The sequence below is a fragment of the Cynocephalus volans genome, chromosome 5 (assembly GCF_027409185.1).
Source record: "Cynocephalus volans isolate mCynVol1 chromosome 5, mCynVol1.pri, whole genome shotgun sequence".
Lineage (NCBI taxonomy): Eukaryota > Metazoa > Chordata > Mammalia > Dermoptera > Cynocephalidae > Cynocephalus > Cynocephalus volans.
The window spans coordinates 20,461,296-20,480,658 of record NC_084464.1 but is presented as its reverse complement, the minus strand read 5'-3'; the positions used below and the strand labels follow the sequence as shown (position 1 = coordinate 20,480,658).

Sequence of the window (19,363 nt, the reverse complement as noted above, 5' to 3'; positions counted from 1 at the left end):
TCTCTGGGCTCCCTCTGCTCTCCAGCCTCTCACACACCCCACAGTGCCTGTGGCCCCATCCCCAGCTCATCTTGACTCTTTTTCCTGCAGGGAAAGCCCTGAGCCCTCAGCCCTGTAGCAGGAATCATAAGATGTGTGGCAGCCAGAGTTCTGCCAGCTCCCCCATCCACAGGCCCCCGCAGACCACACACAGTTCTGAGGAGATGGGAGCCCCTCCATCTGCACCCAAACCCCACTCACCATTTTAGCTGCTCCAGGGGTCCGCCATCCCCGTGACAATCCAAAAGGATTTTTCCATACCTAGAGGAGGCCAGGAGGGTGTCACATCCACCATATGGTCGCACTACCTTCTTCTCATGTCTACTGTAACTGTCTGACCTCTGACTAGAATGGACGCCCAGGAGGACAGGGAATGTAGTCTCCTTGGTTCATTAGAATATGGCCAGTGCCCAGAAAGTGACTGCACATAGTGTTGCTTCACATATGTTTGTTGAAGCAATAAACCCCAACCAATGCCTTCCAAGATATCTGGGTGCATCTGTAGCCCTCTGCCGGCCCCTAGTCTCTGTGCTTTGAATACACCCAGAAGCCTGCAAATAGAAACTCAAATTTCCTGTAAAAATGTGAAAACAGTGAAGCCCAAGTCAACGAGGTCAGTGAGGGTGTGACAGAGACTTCGTCGTGGGGGGGCAGGAATCCTGAATGAGGACGACCGTGGCCCCTCCAGCAGAACTTTCCACAGGGCTGGACTCAGGAGCAGCACTTTCCATGGGGGACCCACTGGAGCCTGTTCCTGTTACCACCCACTGAACACAGGTGGAAACTGAGGCTCAGAGGGGTGTGGTGACAGTCCCAAGACTCACAGCTGGGAGGCAGCCGAGTGGCACTGTGCGATTGAGGGGCAGAGTGCTCACCTGAGGAAAAGCAGATCCAGCACCTGCTGGGGAGCGGCAAAGCTCCTATAGTTTGAAAGAAAAGTGTGGACGTAGGAATGGTTGCCATCCAGGGCAGCGGGCAGCAGGAGTGCCACACGCTTCTGCACCATGTCTGTTGGGAAAGGCCACACCATGTGGGTAGCATCTGGGCTCAGCGAAGAGTTGTCTCCACTCTAGGACAGGACAGGGGAGAGATACACAGTGACAGCACCGTGAACCCCCAGGACGGAAGGGGCTGGAGGCCAGTCTTAACCCCAGGGAGGACATGAGAAGACAGCCTGAGGGCCCAGGGTTCATGTACAGGGTGGTGGTTGCCACCCCCACAGTCCCCTTTCACCCTCCAGCCATGACCTGAGGTGTGAACACACCAGGACCAGCAGGTTTATAAACACCCCACCCTCTGCCCCTGCCCAGGGAGGGTGTCCCATGTCCCCATTCCCCACACAGTCAGGAGGAGGGTGTGTGGTCACCCAGGGAGGCTCACAGTGTTGGCCTGGCCTGGCCCACCCTCCCCTGGGACACCTGACTTTACCTTTGGGGACCTCCTGCCAAAAGGCCACAGGAGCCCAGGGCGAGGGCTGAACCAGTGCCGGAAGCAGCGGACAAGCCTCTCAGCACAGGGCTTCCTGGGGCTACTGCCCCGGGACCTCGGGATACAGCACAACATCTCACTCTGCCTGTGGCCAAGTGAGCTGGGGAAGGGGCTGTGTATAGAATGTGGGTGCCAGGTTACCGAGTTCCGAGTTCTGTTGGGGTCTGTCGTCAAGCAAGTGAGGTCACTTCCTGGTACCTCAATTCCTGAACCCCTCCTCTGTGTACAAGACCGCAATTGCCCCTCTGGGTACCTGACTGCTGACCCTCCTTCCCCATGAACTCTCTCTATTGCCCACACTTCCACCATCACTGCCTGACCACACCCCTGTGCAAGGCCTGGGTGCAGCCAAGGTCACAGCTCGGAGGAGATACATGTAGGTTCAGCCCCGGCTCCTGCTTCTTATCACTTATGTGACCCTGGATAAGCCACTTGACTCTCAGGACCTCCCCAGTCTCCCCTTCTGCACAGTGGTGATCATTCTAGCATCTCCTTCCTAGGGATGTCATCAAGCATGTGTGAGAAAACATCTGTAAAACCTATTGCCAGTGTAACATGTAGCTAATGAACAAGACTAGAGATAACATCCATGACGGTGTGGAAGTTAGCATGGAATATGACTAACGACAGGCCTGCGTCCTGTCATATAATCTTGAAAATGTTGCTTTTGCTCTAGGCCTGTTTTCCCCGTCTGCACCATTCAAGGGTTGGAATTTCATGCATTCACATACTGCTTTCCTCCACAAAACCTTACACTGGCTTCATGTGTATTTCGGTTTGTACTCAAGTGCCACATCTCTGTCTGTGTGGTGGGAGATTCCTCAGTGGCTCCCAGTGGCCCCCACCATCTGCTGCACATATCCTCATGGAATCCCCTGCCCGGGAGTGGGGACTGGACTTAGTGACTCACTTCTAACCAATAGAAAATCAAAAGTGAGAAAATGTCACTTTCAAGATGTCATTGTAACGTGCCTGTTACTCGAGTCTTGTGCTCTGTCTCCTCTGCTCTCTCTCCAAGTATCTACCGTATGGCAAGCATGGTGCCGAGAGCTGGACAAAGAGCTGATACAGCTGCTCCCTGGTTTGGGAGATGATCCCAACATAAGGAAGAAGAGAAGACGTGCTGTTGGGTGGCTGCCATTCTAAGAGAGGAAAGGGTAAAGTGAGACAGGAGGCCATCAGATTATTCTAGATTAGGAAGCTATCTGAAGGTGGTAGGAAATGAACACCATGTCCAGAGATGAACCAGAGGCGTTTGGTCCATTAAGATGATGGCAACATGTAACTTCTGTATAAGATACACTAAGAAATACTACTCACAAATTTAAATCCTATTTTCAAAATCATCGAATGACAGGGATGAGTGCTCATGTTCAATGCAAACATAACTATAATTGAGGAAGATTCCATTTTTGGAATAACTTTATATCTACATTAGATGAAAGTATGCAGATACATTCAGCAATTCTTTTCAAATTGTATAAAATATCCATTGTGGACATAATCAGGGTTCCACCCACATACTTTGACTTCATACCCCATTTTCTTTACACCAGACACACATCGCTGTGATGTAGATCTGTTGGTCTCAACGCTTTCCCAACCCACAGCCTACTGGTCCTGGGAGACAGCAACTGTGTCACTGTTTTGTGCCCAGAATCCAGGGCCTGACACTGGGCTCCATAAATACCAAGAATGTATCTTGGTGTGAAATCTAGCCCATTAAAAACCTAGTGTGGGTTGTGTAACTAAAATCCTGTATTCCTCATTTGTATTGTTTTCTACATTTTTTTTTTAACTTTGAAAGCACATTTCACTTTTATTATTGGGTAAACGATTTGTGCTCTGGGCTTAGAATACTCTATAATAAAAATGATTATTTTGGCAGAGATTGCAGGTGGAGAAAGAACCAGGGAGGGGTTACATTTTCATAAATTTTTGAGTTAAGAATTAAGTCTTGGAAGACAGCATGCCTGGAAAAAGCTTGAGACAAAACTCTGAGACTTAATTTGACTATTTCTACTTCAATTGAAAGAAGTTAGTGATTTTTTTTTTAAAAGAGCCAGAAAGTAAATATTTTAGGATTTGTAGTATACATATGATCTCAGCCATAACTACTCAATTCTGCCAAGATAGCCTGTCAGCAGACAGACCTAAACACAAACAAAAGCATAAGCCAGTGAGCAGGATTGTGTTCCAACTGAACTTTATTAATTGATGCTGGACTTTGAATTTCATGTAATTTTTACATGCTATGTAATGTTACTCTTCTTTTGATTTCTTCCTCACCATTTAAAAATGTAAATGGACCATCCAAAAATAGGTAGGAAGCTGGATTCAGCCAACAGATAGTTCACTCACACCTGGTATATAGAACAATTAAAATAAAAACACAATTTTGTCCTAATCTATATTTTTTTTTATCCAAAAACATATGAACTGCAACATATTAACTATTATACTCTATATACTCTTTTAGGATAGAAATTAATAAAATATATTTTTAAAGTACATGAAACATAAGATGGCTTTAGTTACCATAAAATTTTTACGTAAATATTAATACCTACTTTTCTTGTTTGTTTCTGTGTGAGGTGTTTTTGTTATTTACACTAATGGAACTATAGGAAATTGTCCTAGGTCAGTTCAAAGGGAGAGAAATTTTCAATCCCACCCATGTTTAGCACTCTTTGGAGCGCTTAATGCTCAGTTAATTAGTGGCCGCCGGGTGGAGAAGGCTATTTCTTCGTGCGCGTTGGTGTGTGTGCATGGTTGGGAGAGTGAGAGATGATGTTATGTGTCAGAACTCTCCGTGTCCCTTTTAGATGCCACTAGCTCATTCACTGTGGGTAATGGACCATGAGATACTTATGTGTCTTCTGCCTGGCTTCATGCTTGATGCTTCTGATCAGACACAGCATTTCATTTCCAATATCACAGGTGACAGAGTAAATGCAGAATGTTTTGCTGCAAATATTAAAAGATCCAGAGAAGAAAAGATAGTTCTACCCCTAAGTATGGATTAAAAACAATTGAAAACAAATGGCTATTTTCAATTCTTTGGTCTTGTTTAAGTTTTATATGTTTGATATCTGTTAGTTATCACCTCCACGTATCTAGGGATTATTTGCCTAGGCTGCCAAAAAGGAAAAAAGGAAGAGATATAGAAAATAGGCTGCTAAGGATTTAATCCAGCTTCATTGTGAAACCATAATACTAAAAGTGAACTTTTCACATAATGTTCATTGATAGTTTTATCTGATAAATACCCACTTGAAATAATAAACTGATAAATCATCACAATAGGAAAAGAACTTCAATCATCTATGCCAGCCTTCTAGACTACAATTATTAATTAATCGTTTATGGAACAAAAGCTCCTAAAGGTGGCTTTTAAAATTTTATTTTCTATTGAAAGATTGCACTGAATTGAGGTGGAAGTCTGAAGCCTAGGAAAGAATACATTCATTTTGTGCTTTTGATTGACTCTGAAATTTTTTAACCCTCTTACCTAGAGGAAGAGTGCCAGTGTATTTTCCCCAATCATCTGTTCAGAAAATTCCACACATCCTGCAAACTGTACTTGAGAGAAACTACAAAGTTTTAGAAATCACAGACAAAAACCCCAACCCAAAATAAAACAGAAAAATGCTATTATTAACATAAAGCAAAAATTATTAATGCATTCATAAATTGCTTCAGGATGCCTCCCCACCCCACCTCTTACACACAACCACCCCCCAAACTCCAAGCTTTCTTCTGTATCATATTTGAATTTTCTTTTTCCAGGAAAAGCAGAGTATTCTGAGTGTGCCCATAGTTAGAGGAGTAGCTTCAACTGTTTTCCCCTGTGGCAAGTGGACAAACAAGAGCGTTGCTTTCTCCTGTCTGCTGTAGATGTCTCCATGGGAGCACTGTTTGTGCAAAGAGCACACTTTCCAAGTTTGCCAGAGCAGATCTGTTCGTCACCAGCCAGAAGGGCTACCAAAGCAATATGCTTATGTTCTACATAAAGCAGGAACTGGCTAATAGCTAAAAATAATTTATAAAAAGAATATTTGCCCCTAAAATGTTACGAATACCTGTGGTGAATGGGAAGTTGTTTTCTTTTGTATTTACTGTGTTTTATCTAATAAAAGGAGGAATCATAAGCAATCAGAACATTATGCATGCAAAAGGCTGTTTGACCTTCGCCAGTTCTATCTTCTTTCTTCTCCCGCACATTCGTTGCCTTTTAAAATTTCTCCCCTTGCTTTCTTCTCCATTTCCTTCACCAGTTTCCCTTTCCTAGTTCTCTCTTCTTTATTTGGTCTTTTATCTTTCCTGTACTCTCCTCTTATTCTTCTGTCCATTTCATACTCTCTTGGGATGAACAATGGCTTCTGGCTGAGGCGTGGCTGTAAGAAGGGGACATTTTAGAGCTAATGTATCTCATTAAAGACAACATAGCAACAGAAGAAAGAGACAAGTACAGGCCTCCTCGTGGCCAGGATTTCTTCCTTCTCCCAACAGTGTGGTTCATTGAAGTAGCTCCACAGCCTCATTAAGGTAATTTTTGTAATATTTCTATCCCTAATTTCTTTTCTTCATGAAAAGATGAAATTTCTTTTGAGTTCTTTGGGTTCTCCTATTTTCCCCAATATTTGCTGGCAGTGGAAATCCTATAAATCAGTATAAAGTTCTGACAATTCTGCATGCCACCAGTTACGTGTAATGGTTTTGAGCTGCAAGCATGATTCTTTTTAACTAGGCTTTAACTTTAGTGGAATTTGAATTTGACAGTCCCAATTCATGTGTTTCAACGTTTGAGCAAAACAGCCGTCTTTGAGTTCTAATGGAATGAACATAAAAAAATTAACCTTTTGCCACAAAAACACCCTATTCCAGGCAAAAGCTTTCATGCTGTTTTGAATCAGTTCTATGTAATTACAGTAGAATGAATAGTTCTAATATAACTCGTAGAGTGATGAAGGAGGTTATGGGAAAAGGATGTAAACCCAGGCTTCCTTACTTATTCTGTGAAGTGCCATCAGTAAGTATGGGATATTGACCTTGAACTCAATTCCATTATCACATTTTAAAAAATATTAGTTGTAATCTGTTAGACATTCACCGTATACCTATAAATAATGAGGCACTTGTGGCAAATGCTTGAGATTTTTCATTGCAATTATTTTTAACTTGTAATTTTTGAACTAACTTGTCAATTTAAAAAAACATCTTCGGTTAACCATCAATAGTCAACAAGCTTTTCATAAATCTTTCCCTTATATGTTTGGAAAAGAGAAAACATGTATAGGAATAAAATGTTTATTTTTTAAATATTTAATATTTCCTTTTGACAATATTAAATCTGTTAACGCCATTGGCCAACTATCAATCGCTGAGTGTACAAAACCTGGCTCAATAAAATATATTTGCATATAATTTGCTTAAATATATATATATTTTTTGACCGGTAAGGGGAATGCTACCCTCCGCACGGTGTGGTCTGCACCAGGCTCAGCCAGTGAGTGCAGCGGCCATCCCTATATGGGATCCGAACCCGCGGCCTCAGCGCTATCAGCGCTGCACTCTCCCAAGTGAGCCACGGGGCCGGCCCCCAAATGCTTAAATTTTATTTATTTATTTTTTGTTGTTGTTTGTTTTTGTTTTTGTGACAGGTAAGGGGATCGTAACCCTTGGCTTGGTGTCGCCGGCACCACGCTCAGCCAGTGAGCGCAGCGGCCATCCCTATATGGGATCCGAACCCGCGGCCTCGGCGCTCCGCCGCTGCACTCCCAGCGCCGCACTCTCCCGAGTGAGCCACGGGGCCGGCACCAAAATGCTTAAATTTTAAAGTTTATTTAAAAACCTTTATTCTTTTTTAAAAAAATATGTGTCTGTACCACTCGGTTGTACCTTTTTTAGTAAAGTAGTTTTTGGAGCGATCTTTGGTCCACACTGGACCGTTCTTACGAGTCACTTGTGCTGGCACTTCCATCAGCACTGGTGGCCTCCACTCCGGCCTGGCCCGGCTCACGAGCCCTCCTGCCAGGCCGAACTCAAACTCTGCGTTGCCGGTGGGACCGGCGCTGGTCGCCCCGTCTGCGCCCCGGCTGGTGACGGTGGGAGGCGGGGATTTTTCGCCCCAAGCCCCGCCCCGTGCCCCGCCCCCGGGACGCCGCGCGCGTGCCGCCGTTTCTTGCGAGACCTTGAACCCAGCCTGGGGGGGTCGCACCCGCTTGTCCGTCTGCCAGACGTTCGGGAGAGCGGCTCGGGTACCTGAGAAGTGTCCTCATCGTATTTTAGGTCAGTTTTGCCTTTTCGGAGTTACTTAGAGGCTTCTCTGCCTCCTGCTTTGCGTCCCCCGATCCGGGCGGGGCGTGGGGCCGCGTCGCCAGTGCTTTTGTCGCCGTTCGTTGTCCGCGTTCCGTGGAGTGGGTTTGAATCCTGCGGGAACCCTGAGCTCCGGAGGCGGGTGCTTAGCTGCGGAGCGCGGTGCTGATTTGTGTCCTGGAGGTTTTATTGCTCCGTGTCTTGAAAAACAAGGTAAGTGCCGCTTTGAATTCACGCCCCTGGGCACGACTCCAAGGCCCTCGCCCACCCCCAGTTTTTATGGAAACTTAATTCTTTAAACAGAGCAAAAGGGGCGTGCGTTACTTTCAATCTTGTTGGACTCCCTGATACAACATACGTTTTAAAAGAAAACAGTTACTTTTCCAAGGGTGCGGTGTCACGTGCAACTATGACTAGGGTTTCCCTGTAGTACTTTGTCCTCACCTCCCCCTTTCCCAGTCTAACTGTGATTTGGATGCAGAAGGTTCTAACGGTTTACAAATGTTGAGTATTTTAATAATTTCATTCTTGGAGCAGGGGTGAAAAGCAGCACCTCTATTCCCCCCAAAGAGACACTAAAATAGTTGATTTAAAGGCACAGGAGTATTCACTTTCCGATGTAGTAATAACTTGGGTAACTGGGGAAAGGGTTAATACGTCGCCTTTCCAGAGCTGGTCGTTGAATCTTGCTCAGTTTCCCGTGGGCCTTTGTTACTAGAACTGAGGGCGTTACAAAAATGGTTGGTATCTGTTCAGTATTTACCACGGGCCAAGCACTTTCACATATTACCACACTTGAATGCTAACAACAGCCCCAGGAAATTGGTACCATGGTTATCATGGTGCAATGAAGGAAACCAGGGTTTAGAGAGGGTGGGTAGCTTGCCCGTTACTTCTTAGCTACTAAGGGCTAGAGCTGGAACTCGGACCCACTTCTTTCTGACTGTTTGAGAGCTGTGCTTTTAACCACCTTTGATCTAGCTGCAGGTGCAGGCCTGGGGAAGTCTCCTGTCTGGACAGTGGGAAGAGAGCAACGCAGAAGGACACCGGCTCACTGTAAGTGCACAGTAAACGGGAACAGAGTAGCCAGGAGCTTCTCAAATCCAGAGTTCCTTTCCCCAGCTGAAAAGAGCTTTGAGAGCAAAGTGCCTCGGGCAGCATGGGGTGTGGGAGGAACACTGGACAGGCCGCTGGGGACTTGGGTTTGCGTTCCAGCCCTGCCACTGACTAGTCATCCAGCCTCTGTAGGCTTTGTTTTCATTTGTAGGGTGATAGGATATGTCTGGAATGATGATTTTTTTTATCCCATCCTATGATTATGTGGTTTGCTTTTAAACCATGACTGGCACTGATTTCTTGCTCTTGCCTTTTCAGAGTGCCTTTACATTGGTTTGGCTTTAGCTGTGCAGCACTGATTGCTTCTGGTGGGATCATTGGCTATGCAAAAGCAGGTAAGGTTTTGTAGGTTCTTAGCCTCTTGGAGAGAGTCCTCAGGGTCCCCAAAGAGCAGTCCCACTTGAGTCAAGTTTGCCATAGGCCGTCCAGCTTGAGCGCAGGGTTGGTTGTCAGTCCTGTAGCTTCTCCTGCACTCACGTGTGGTTATCTGGTCGAGCCAAGCCAGGCTTCTTGTCCAGTCACTTGTTTTTGCCTCTTTATCTAAAGATAGGCGGAGGTGGTAGTGAGTTATTATCACTGACTGCCATATATTAGCCTGGACCCTAAAGTGCCATCTCTGGGCTCTTCAAGTAGGAGGAAACCTCTAATCTTCACATACTCGTTTTTTGAAGTCTCCTCATTAAACTAGGTAGAGGCGTGTCAGTGAATGTGCTTGTATCTACCTCCTCCACCCCCATCCTTATCTGCATCCCCACCCCAATATGCAGTAGGGGTATGTCATGCACTCTGAAATGATCACTCTAATTGCAGCATGGAGAATGAATTGGAAAGATCCAAGATCAGAGGCAGATAGTCTAAAACCATGAGGCCGAGACAGGACAGGGGCCACAAGGATGAAGTGATATAGACAGATTTGAGGGATATTTAGGAAATAGAATGAACAGACCTGGTTACTGATTGAATGTAGGAACCAAGTGGCAGTGATTAGTTAAGGATGACACTCAGAAATCTCAACACTTTCAGAACACGAGCATGACAACAGAAAAAATGGCAAAGGTCAGACAGTGAGAATTCAGAAACACAAATGGCAGAATAAAAATAGACGTATGAGAATTATTATTCATGTGAGTTGTAATTAAAGATATCTACATTTAAAAGGAATATAATTTATCTATCAAATTGTATGTATTAGATTAATATTCAGAAATAGTAAATTATTTTTAAGGCTCAATTTTAGGAGTGTGTGTCATCTGGACGTACAGTTAAATGAGTGGTCATTTATCATTCTACGTTTATTCTATCTGATAGATTCAACTAAGAAGTCTTGATTGGCCACCTACGATGTGCAGGAACCATGATAAGAGCCAAGGATATAAAGTTGCATAAGAACCTTTCCTTTCTCAGTACAGTGAAGACACCTGTATTTTTTTTTTTTTTTTAATGGTGGTTGTTATTCTGAGTTCTGGAGATACAAGAATGAAAAGACCTGTTCCTACTCAACAACAATGACAAAACCCAATTAAAGAATAGGGAAGTGACTTGAAATAGACATTCTCCAAGGAAGACATACAAACTAACAAGCTGGTTAAAGGGCAGTATCATTAAGCAGCTATCAGCACAGGGGCTACAAGAGGACAATGGAGGGGCAAGTAAATCAGACTTGGAGGAAGGGAAGAAATTTCAGAAAAGATTATACTGCAGCCAAGGTTTTTTTTAAATTTTGGTTCTGAGGTAAACATGAAGAAGGATGTTAGCCATTCTACTGCAGAAACTAGGCAGTGATACAAAAACAACTGTTTTTCGCTAAACTCTCCAGTCTATAGACTTCTCCAACTGGGCAAATCAAGACTCTGCTGACAGAGAGATTTCTCCTAGAGAGCATGCAGGGGTATAGGTGCACGGCCATCCAGTGGTAAGATGGGGGGTGCCAATCAATTGTTTTTCATGTGCTCCTTCTAAGCCACTACTGGAAGATTTGGAGGCTTTTGAGGGGAAGGAAATGACCCAAAGTTAATCAATGATGGTGGCCAAAAGAGATGGGCAGAAGTTTTGTTTAACGCCCCCCAAGGAGAGATGCCACCTATATTGCATATGTGTTTTTCTAAGGAGCACTAACTAATATTTGTGCAAGTCTGTGTAAGTATACTCTGTGATGTTCGCACAATGATGAAATCACCTAATGATGCATTTGTCAGAATATGTCCCCAAGGTTAAGCATCATATGACTATACTTAAAAATAGTAAAGATGGTAAATTTTGTGTTCCATGGATTTTACCACAGTTTTTTTTTAAAAAGACCTGTCCTCTATCTTCGGACTGCTTATATTTCTGTGCTAGTAAGGTGACTTACCAATCCTCCATCCAAGGTCTTTCACCGCTCTTCTGTTTAGATGCTTCATCCCCACATAGGTGAGATGTCTTCTGTGTGGAAGAAGGTTTTCTGCCTCTTCCATAAACATGCTTCTTTAATTTACAGATCAGAGACCAGAGGCTTAGTGAAGGAGACTTGCTCAGTGTCAGAAAATTACCACAGAGCCCAGGAAGGCCCCGATGCTCACTTGAAAGCATTGTTCTTTTTCATCTGGAAGGGGCCTTTGATTACACTGTCCTCAGCACTCATAGAGCCATCAGCTCAGACAAACGCACTGGCAGTCAGTGCCAGGCAAAATAGCATGATCTTACTCCAGGACCAAACTCATCAGGGCCTTCCTCCTAGCTCTTATGTTCAGACAAAGCAGGTCTCCAGGAAGAATGTCTCATTCCCCAAATCCTCTTACCGTCTCCTTGAGATGGAGTTCAAGAGCTCTCTTGGCTGTGCATCCCCACCCCAGCCTTTATGCTGGTGGTAGCAGAGTCAGAAGAGAGCCACCACCTTCTCTTCTTGAGTCTTCACCTCTTCTTTGAGCAAGTTGCTCAGAAATACTCAGAGCCACTGAGGCTCAGAGTTAGAAACAGAGATGGGTCTTCCTCCTTCTTTGAATAATGATATCCAGAAGTGGTCCATCTTAGAGGGCTTGAGTGCCACCAAGATACAGGCAGGAAAGGGGGGAAAGAGAGAAAGACGGGGGGGAGGGAGAGATAAAGAGAGAGCCAACGTGAGCTTTGGAAATGAGCTAGTAATTTACAAACTCTGCATCATCTCCATCTGCCTCTCTCTGGGAGTTTCCTAAATGGATAAAACAATAAGATGGTGAAACTGTTGAGCTGTTCCTTCCACAGCCTCGCTGGCCAGGCTGACTCCAAGTGTTTCAGACAGATGTGCACCAGGGCCTCCCTGTCAGCAGGAGTCCTTAATGCCTTGTGCCCTGACATTTGGAATGCAGCCAGAGTCGGGTTTATTGGTACTTTGTAGGTCACTTTGATTCTTGTGTTTTTAGATTTACTAACAGAAATAGCTCCTATTGTTATCCCTGCACTCTTTATGGATGGCACCATATCATGGTGTGGAAGAAAGAAAATAATCTGGGATCTGGTCAGAGTCCTGGGTTTGTGATATGATGTGCTGGTTCTAAGGCCTCATTAAGCACGTTATTCCGCCCTTTGAAGACATAATGTGTGTATTGTAAAGTAGATATATTGGTAATGATTGCCTCAAAGGGTCGTTGTAGAAATGAAATGAAGCAATCTATAGACTGTACATTGCTGTGCAGCTACTATACAAGCCAGAGGTGAAAACGTGGTCATCATACCAAATCCAGTCTGCTCTATGCCTTGCTTAGCCTGTACACTTTAAAACCATTTGTATGCCTTTAGACCAGCTTGTAATCTCCAGATGCCACAGTCCCCACTTCTCTATATTGCCTCACACCCAGCCTACTGTCTACTACCAACCTCATCTGGAAAGTTTGAGTCTGAGACCCAGACTCGAACCTTAAAGGCAGGCAGCATTCAGTAATTCAGAAGAGGCATCTTACCTGCAGCCAGCAGATCCAGAAGTGGGACTGTGTGAGCACAAGAAGAAAGAGTCTTCAGTCTGAGGCAGCCTCAGACTCACTGGGCTAATAACAGTGATATAAAAAGTTAAGAGTAGTAAGTTATGAGTTTGCAATGACAAAGAAAATGCTCCTGTAGACTGGCTTGCCACTATCTTTATAATGACAGTACACTATATATGACACATTGCTACAATTAGAGGTTTGTTTGGTCTATACAGTACTGGCACTAAAATATATAAATCAATAAAACATTAGTCCATGCTAGAAAGCCCAGAAATAGAACTTAGCATACATAGGAATTTAGTATCCAATAAAGGTGGCATTTCTAGCTGGTGGGGAGATGATGGATTTATTTCCTAAATAACACTAGGGTAATTTTTTTAACTGTTTGTAGAAATACAGTGGCTTTACATTGTACTCTTCACACTATAAACCAACATAAACTGCAAATGGATAAAAGTATTAAAATTTTATATTAAAAAATAAAAGATCCAGAAGAAAATATAAGTGAATGTTCTCATCTGTTTTCATGTAGAAAACCCACTTCTAAATATAAAAGTAAAAGAAGAAACTGTAAAGAAAAACAAATTATAAGCTCAACTACATGAACATTTAAGTATTTCTAAAGATCTAAAGACATCACAAGCAAAATTAAGAGAAAACAACAAGCAGGAAAAGAGGGAGGGAGGGGGGAGAGAGAGAGAGAAAGAAAAAAGAAAGAAACCCAGGACCAGGCACACAGTGATGAATAAAACACACAGGATCTCTACCTTCATGGAGTTTTCAACCCAGTGGGGAAGACAGACATTAAAATCAGGACCACCCCCAAATAAATCCTTATCAGTAGTGATAGGTCCCTCTGAAGCCAAAGAATGCGGAGTCGTACTGGGAGATCTGAAGTTTGATGGAACAGTTGAGGAAGGGCTTTCTGGAAAGTGTTATTTGTGCTGAGGGCTGCAAAGACATACGAGTGCGATGGAGGGCCGGGAGTAAAGGACTCAGGACGAGGGAAGACCTCTGTGCCGAATGTCAGAAGCAGCAAGAAAAGCAAAGAGTCTGGGGCACACATTGGAAGTGGAAAATCGAAGAGGAACTATTGGACAGGTAAGCAGGAATATGTAGGCTGACTTAAGAATTCTGTATTTTTAAATGTAATTAGAGGGTTAGTCTTTGATTGAGTCTTACAAATCAGCAGGACAAGCACTAGTACTTCAATAGGCAAGTGGACAAAGCACGTAATTCACAAAATAGGAAACAGAAGTGAATGTAGGAGAGACAGAAGGTAATTAAGTGACTGACTAGGGTGGAAAGAAGAGAAAGGGACTGCAAGTGGACGCAAGGGATGTTTTGGGATGAAGGAAATACTTTAAAGCTGGATTGTTGTGAGGGTTGCACAACTCGTGTAAATTTAATGAGAAATCATTGTACTGTACATTTAATATTTGTGCATTTTATGGTATGTAAATTATACCTCCATAGAGCTATTTTATTTTATTTTTATTTTTTTATTTTTTTATTTTATTTTATTTTATTTTATTTTTTTAAATAGGTATGTTTTTTTTTTTTTTAAATTTTATTTTGTCGATATATATTGTAGCTGATTAATGCTCCCCATCAGACTTCATGAATACGACCCCAAAAGCACGGGGAACCAAAGGAAAAATAAACAAATGGGATTATATCAAACTAAAAAGCTTCTGCACAGCAAAAGAAACAATTAAAAGAGTTAAAAGACAGCCAACAGAGTGGGAGAAAATATTTGCAAAATATACATCTGACAAAGGATTAATATCCAGAATATATAAGGAACTCAAACAACTGTACAAGAAGAAAACAAGCAACCCAATTAAAAAATGGGCAAAAGAGCTAAGTAGGCATTTCTCTAAGGAAGATATCCAAATGGCCAACAGACATATGAAAAAAGGCTCAACATCACTCAGCATCCGGGAAATGCAAATCAAAACCACATTGAGATACCATCTAACCCCAGTTAGGATGGCTAAAATCCAAAAGACTATGAACGATAAATGCTGGCGAGGCTGCGGAGAAAAAGGAACTCTCATACATTGTTGGTGGGACTGCAAAATGGTGCAGCCTCTATGGAAAATGGTATGGAGGTTCCTCAAACAATTGCAGATAGATCTACCATACGACCCAGCTATCCCACTGCTAGGAATATACCCAGAAGAATGGAAATCATCAAGTCGAAGGTATACCTGTTTCCCAATGTTCATCGCAGCCCTCTTTACAATAGCCAAGAGTTGGAACCAGCCCAAATGCCCATCATCGGATGAGTGGATACGGAAAATGTGGTACATCTACACAATGGAATACTACTCAGCTATAAAAACGAATGAAATACTGCCATTTGCAACAACATGGATGGACCTTGAGAGAATTATATTAAGTGAAACAAGTCAGGCACAGAAAGAGAAATACCACATGTTCTCACTTATTGGTGGGAGCTAAAAATTAATATATAAATTCACACACACACACACACACACACACACACACACACACACACACACACACACACACACACACACACGCACACAAACCGGGCGGGGGGGAAGAAGATATAACAACCACAATTATTTGAAGTTGATATGACAAGCAAACAGAAAGGACATTGTTGGGGGGGAGGGGGAGAGGGAGAAGGGAGGGAGGTTTTGGTGATGGGGAGCAATAATCAGCCACAATGTATATCGACAAAATAAAATTAAAAAAAAATAAATAAATAAAAAAAATAAAACTTCAAAAAAAAAAAAAAAGGAGTTAAAAGACAACCAACAGAGTGGGAGAAAATATTTGCAAAATATACATCTGACAAAGGATTAATATCCAGAATATATAAGGAACTCAAACAACTTTACAAGAAGAAAACAAGCAACCCAATTAAAAAATGGGCAAAAGAGCTAAGTAGGCATTTCTCTAAGGAAGATATCCAAATGGCCAACAGACATATGAAAAAATGCTCAACATCACTCAGCATCCGGGAAATGCAAATCAAAACCACATTGAGATACCATCTAACCCCAGTTAGGATGGCTAAAATCCATAGAGCTATTTTAAAAAAAACAGTTGTTCAACCTCTCTGGTAATCAAAGAAATGCAAATTAAAACACAATGTCATTTTTCACCACTCACATTTGCAAACAATTTAAGAAATAACAATACTCTGTTGGTGAAATGTCTGGAAATGGGCATTTGTATAAAATTGTGATAAATTTGACAGTAAGTCAAAAGGCAATCTGATTGCTTATCCTCTATATGTAATCTATCTTTTCTCCTCCCAGGAAACCTGTATGATCTTCCTTTAGTTTCAGTGTTCTAAAATTTCTCAAAGATGTGCCATGGTGGGTCTGTTATCATTCATTGTTTCAATATTCACTGGCTCTTTTAATCAGAAAACTCATTTTTTCAAATATGGAAATGTCATTAAATCATTTCTTTGATGATTTTATCCCTTCTGTTTTCTCTGTGTACTAATTCTGGAACTGCTATTCATATATATTAGTCTTCCATCATAGATGTTCTGATTTTCTAATTTTTCACTCCTATTTTCTGTGTTTTTTACTTTTGGTTCTACTTTCTCTGAGAATTCCTTATCTTATCTCCCAACCCTTCTATTGAGTTTCTATTTTCTGCCTTCATAGCTTTAATTTCTCAACAATATTGTTCATTAAATGTTCCTTTTTAAAATATGTTCTTGTTTCAGCATTGTGATATATCCTCTTCTTTCTCTGAAGATATTTCTGATGGTTTCATTTTTGTGCTCCCTGTGTAATCACTATCCCATCAAGTTGCCTTTTTCTCTTTCTTTATTCTGGTGTCTGTTTTTCCTGATGGAGGCTTTCCTCATATCTCTGAACCTCCTTGGTCGTATCTTCATCTTGAAGAGTGGGAGTCTAACAGCGCTGAGAAAACAGATCGTCCTCATGGAGTGGTTTTGTCACCCTCGAGTGATTCTGGTTGGCCTGTTTCACTGGGAAACCCCCAATTCAGTAAGTTTATATCCTTCTTCTTGGGATAATTTGATCCCCAGAGAAAGCTTTTCTAGCCTTGTGTTAGAAAGATAAAGATACACCTGCTGTGTACTGGAAGCCAGGTGGGGAAACAGCCTAGGGGTGGAGGTCTCACTTGATCTGTCTTTCAGTGAGGCCCATACAGTCAGCTGTGCTTGACACTCCCAAATCCAGAGATCTTCTGTTTCATCCTTCTAGGAATAAACGTCTGGTCTCCAGCAGCAGTGGGGGAGTCACTTAGCTGGACAGAGTGGGAAAGAGGATTTGGGATCTAATACCTACAGAATTTAAGCCAATCCTCCTGATATCAGGCCCTCTCTTCACCCCTTGCTCTAGGCATGCCCACTGTAGCCAATACTTAAGCCCTCCAAGGATTTGTAAACAAAAGTCTGGTTGCTTCTGCATTTTCTCACTGCCTCCATAAGATTCTGTTTCCTTGGACCTGCTAATATATTATTTATCCTTATACTTTTCACCTTCAAAGTTCTGTTGCTATTATCTCCTCATCTCATCTTTTTCTCCTTTATGCTTTTTTGAAAAGTACCTTTATTGTGAATTCAGTAGAGTTTTGGAAGGAAGCAAAAGTAGATACATGTGTGTAGTTTTCTATTGTTGTCCACTAGTTCTTGCTTCCATAATTAAAAAATATAAAAATGATTATAAGGAAGTTTGCTTGGTAATTCCCAAACCAGAACAAAGAGAGGTGAAAGAACTGAATATTTATCAGTTGAAGAATTGAATGGGATCAGGTTAAGATAGCCTCCTGCACCTGTCCACTATCTGGAGATAGGTGTTCCTGCCAATGGGACTCTAACTTTCAAAGTCCATGTCTCTCTTGAACAGTACTCAGATGGGCACTGCCAGTGTTGTCCTCTGTGTCTTCTTCAGCATGTTAATATTTTTAGCCAAGTTGTAGACAAGTCTGAGTGACCTGGGGGGCTTTTTGTATACCATTACTAAAATCCTTCATGAGTTGATACTATCCTTAACACACAGAAGAAAAATCAATTTCTAAAGTTTTTCATGAAGACACTTTATTTTAGGGCTAACTGAAATGCCATTCTTCTCTTAGTCTCTATATACGCATACATGGTTAAATATGAGTCCACATTTCTAATCCAGAAAATGTTAAAGTTAAGCCATACACCAGAGAGAAAGTGAAATTATTCTAGCCCCCCTAAAAGAGGGAAACAATCCCTGAGCATGAAATATCATGGACATTAAACATAAATTCAAATTGCTCAATATTCATTGATTCACTTAATGAAAAGCTACTGCATGGTCACTACATGAAAAGTATTGTCCTGGTCTCACAATGATAGAGGATAAAGAGCAAACATGAAGAAGAGTAAGATACAATCTCTGATCTCAAGGACATTATAAAATAGTAGTTGAAAGGAAAGCAAGTTCTAAAATATTTAAAAAGTAAGTGTGAGCTGATGGGAATAAACCTAGTTCAAATAACCCAAAAGAAGGCAAGAAAGGGGAAACAGAAAATAAAAATAGTGGTGACAAACAGGAAAACATAATAAAATGGTAGACTTAAATCTACATATATAAATAATTATATTAAGCAGAAATGGTCTAAACCCATAAATTAAAAGACAGAAATTGTCAGGTTGGATTTAAAGTATGTTTCAACTATGTGCTGCCCACAAGAAACTCACTTCAAACATAGTTACACAGGAAAGTAAAAGTAAAACAATGGGAAAAGATATACTATGAAAATACTAATAAAAAGAAAGATGGAGTGGCTATTTTAACATCGAAATGGACCTCAAATAAAGTAAGTTACAAGAGCTAAGGAAAGACATTGCATAATGATAAAAGGATCATTCCCCAAGAAGACATCACTCTAAATGTATTCACCTAACAACAGAGCTTCACAATACATAAAGGAAAAACTGATATAATTGAAAGGAAAAATAAACAAATTCACAATTACAGGAGACTATAACCCTCATCTCTCAGTAACAAACACAAAAAATAGAAAATTAACAGGATATAGAAGAGACCACCAACCAATTGAATCTAATTGACATTCCCAGAGCATTCAACCCAACAACAGCAGAATACACATTCTTTCTAAGTTCACAAGGAAAATTTATCAAAACATACCATGTTCTGGATTACAAACAAATAAATTTAATTCTCTAACTGTAATGAAATCAAACTAGAAATAAATAACAGAAAGATAATAAGAAAATTACCAATCACCTGGAAATTTAACAGTGAACTTTTTTTTTTGACCAGTAAGGGGATCGCAACCCTTGGCTCAGTGCCATCCACATCCACTCAACCAGTGAGTTTACCAGCCATCCGTATATAGGATCCAAACCCACGGCCTCAGCGCTATCAGCACCACACTCTCCCGAATGAGCCATGGGGCCAGCCCTAACAATTAACTTTTAAGTAATCCATAAGTCAAAGAAGTGTCAA

The 19,363-nt window shown here is 41.8% G+C and overlaps 1 long non-coding RNA gene across 1 annotated transcript; it reads left to right on the top strand.

Moving 5' to 3' along the window:
- Positions 1–7,772: 7,772 nt before the first annotated feature.
- LOC134377824 (uncharacterized) lies at positions 7,773–12,023 on the top strand. The gene is made up of 4 exons (XR_010023577.1): positions 7,773–8,058; positions 8,827–8,901; positions 9,220–9,296; positions 10,270–12,023. It is a non-coding gene; the product is annotated as an uncharacterized LOC134377824 (long non-coding RNA).
- Positions 12,024–19,363: the final 7,340 nt, after the last annotated feature.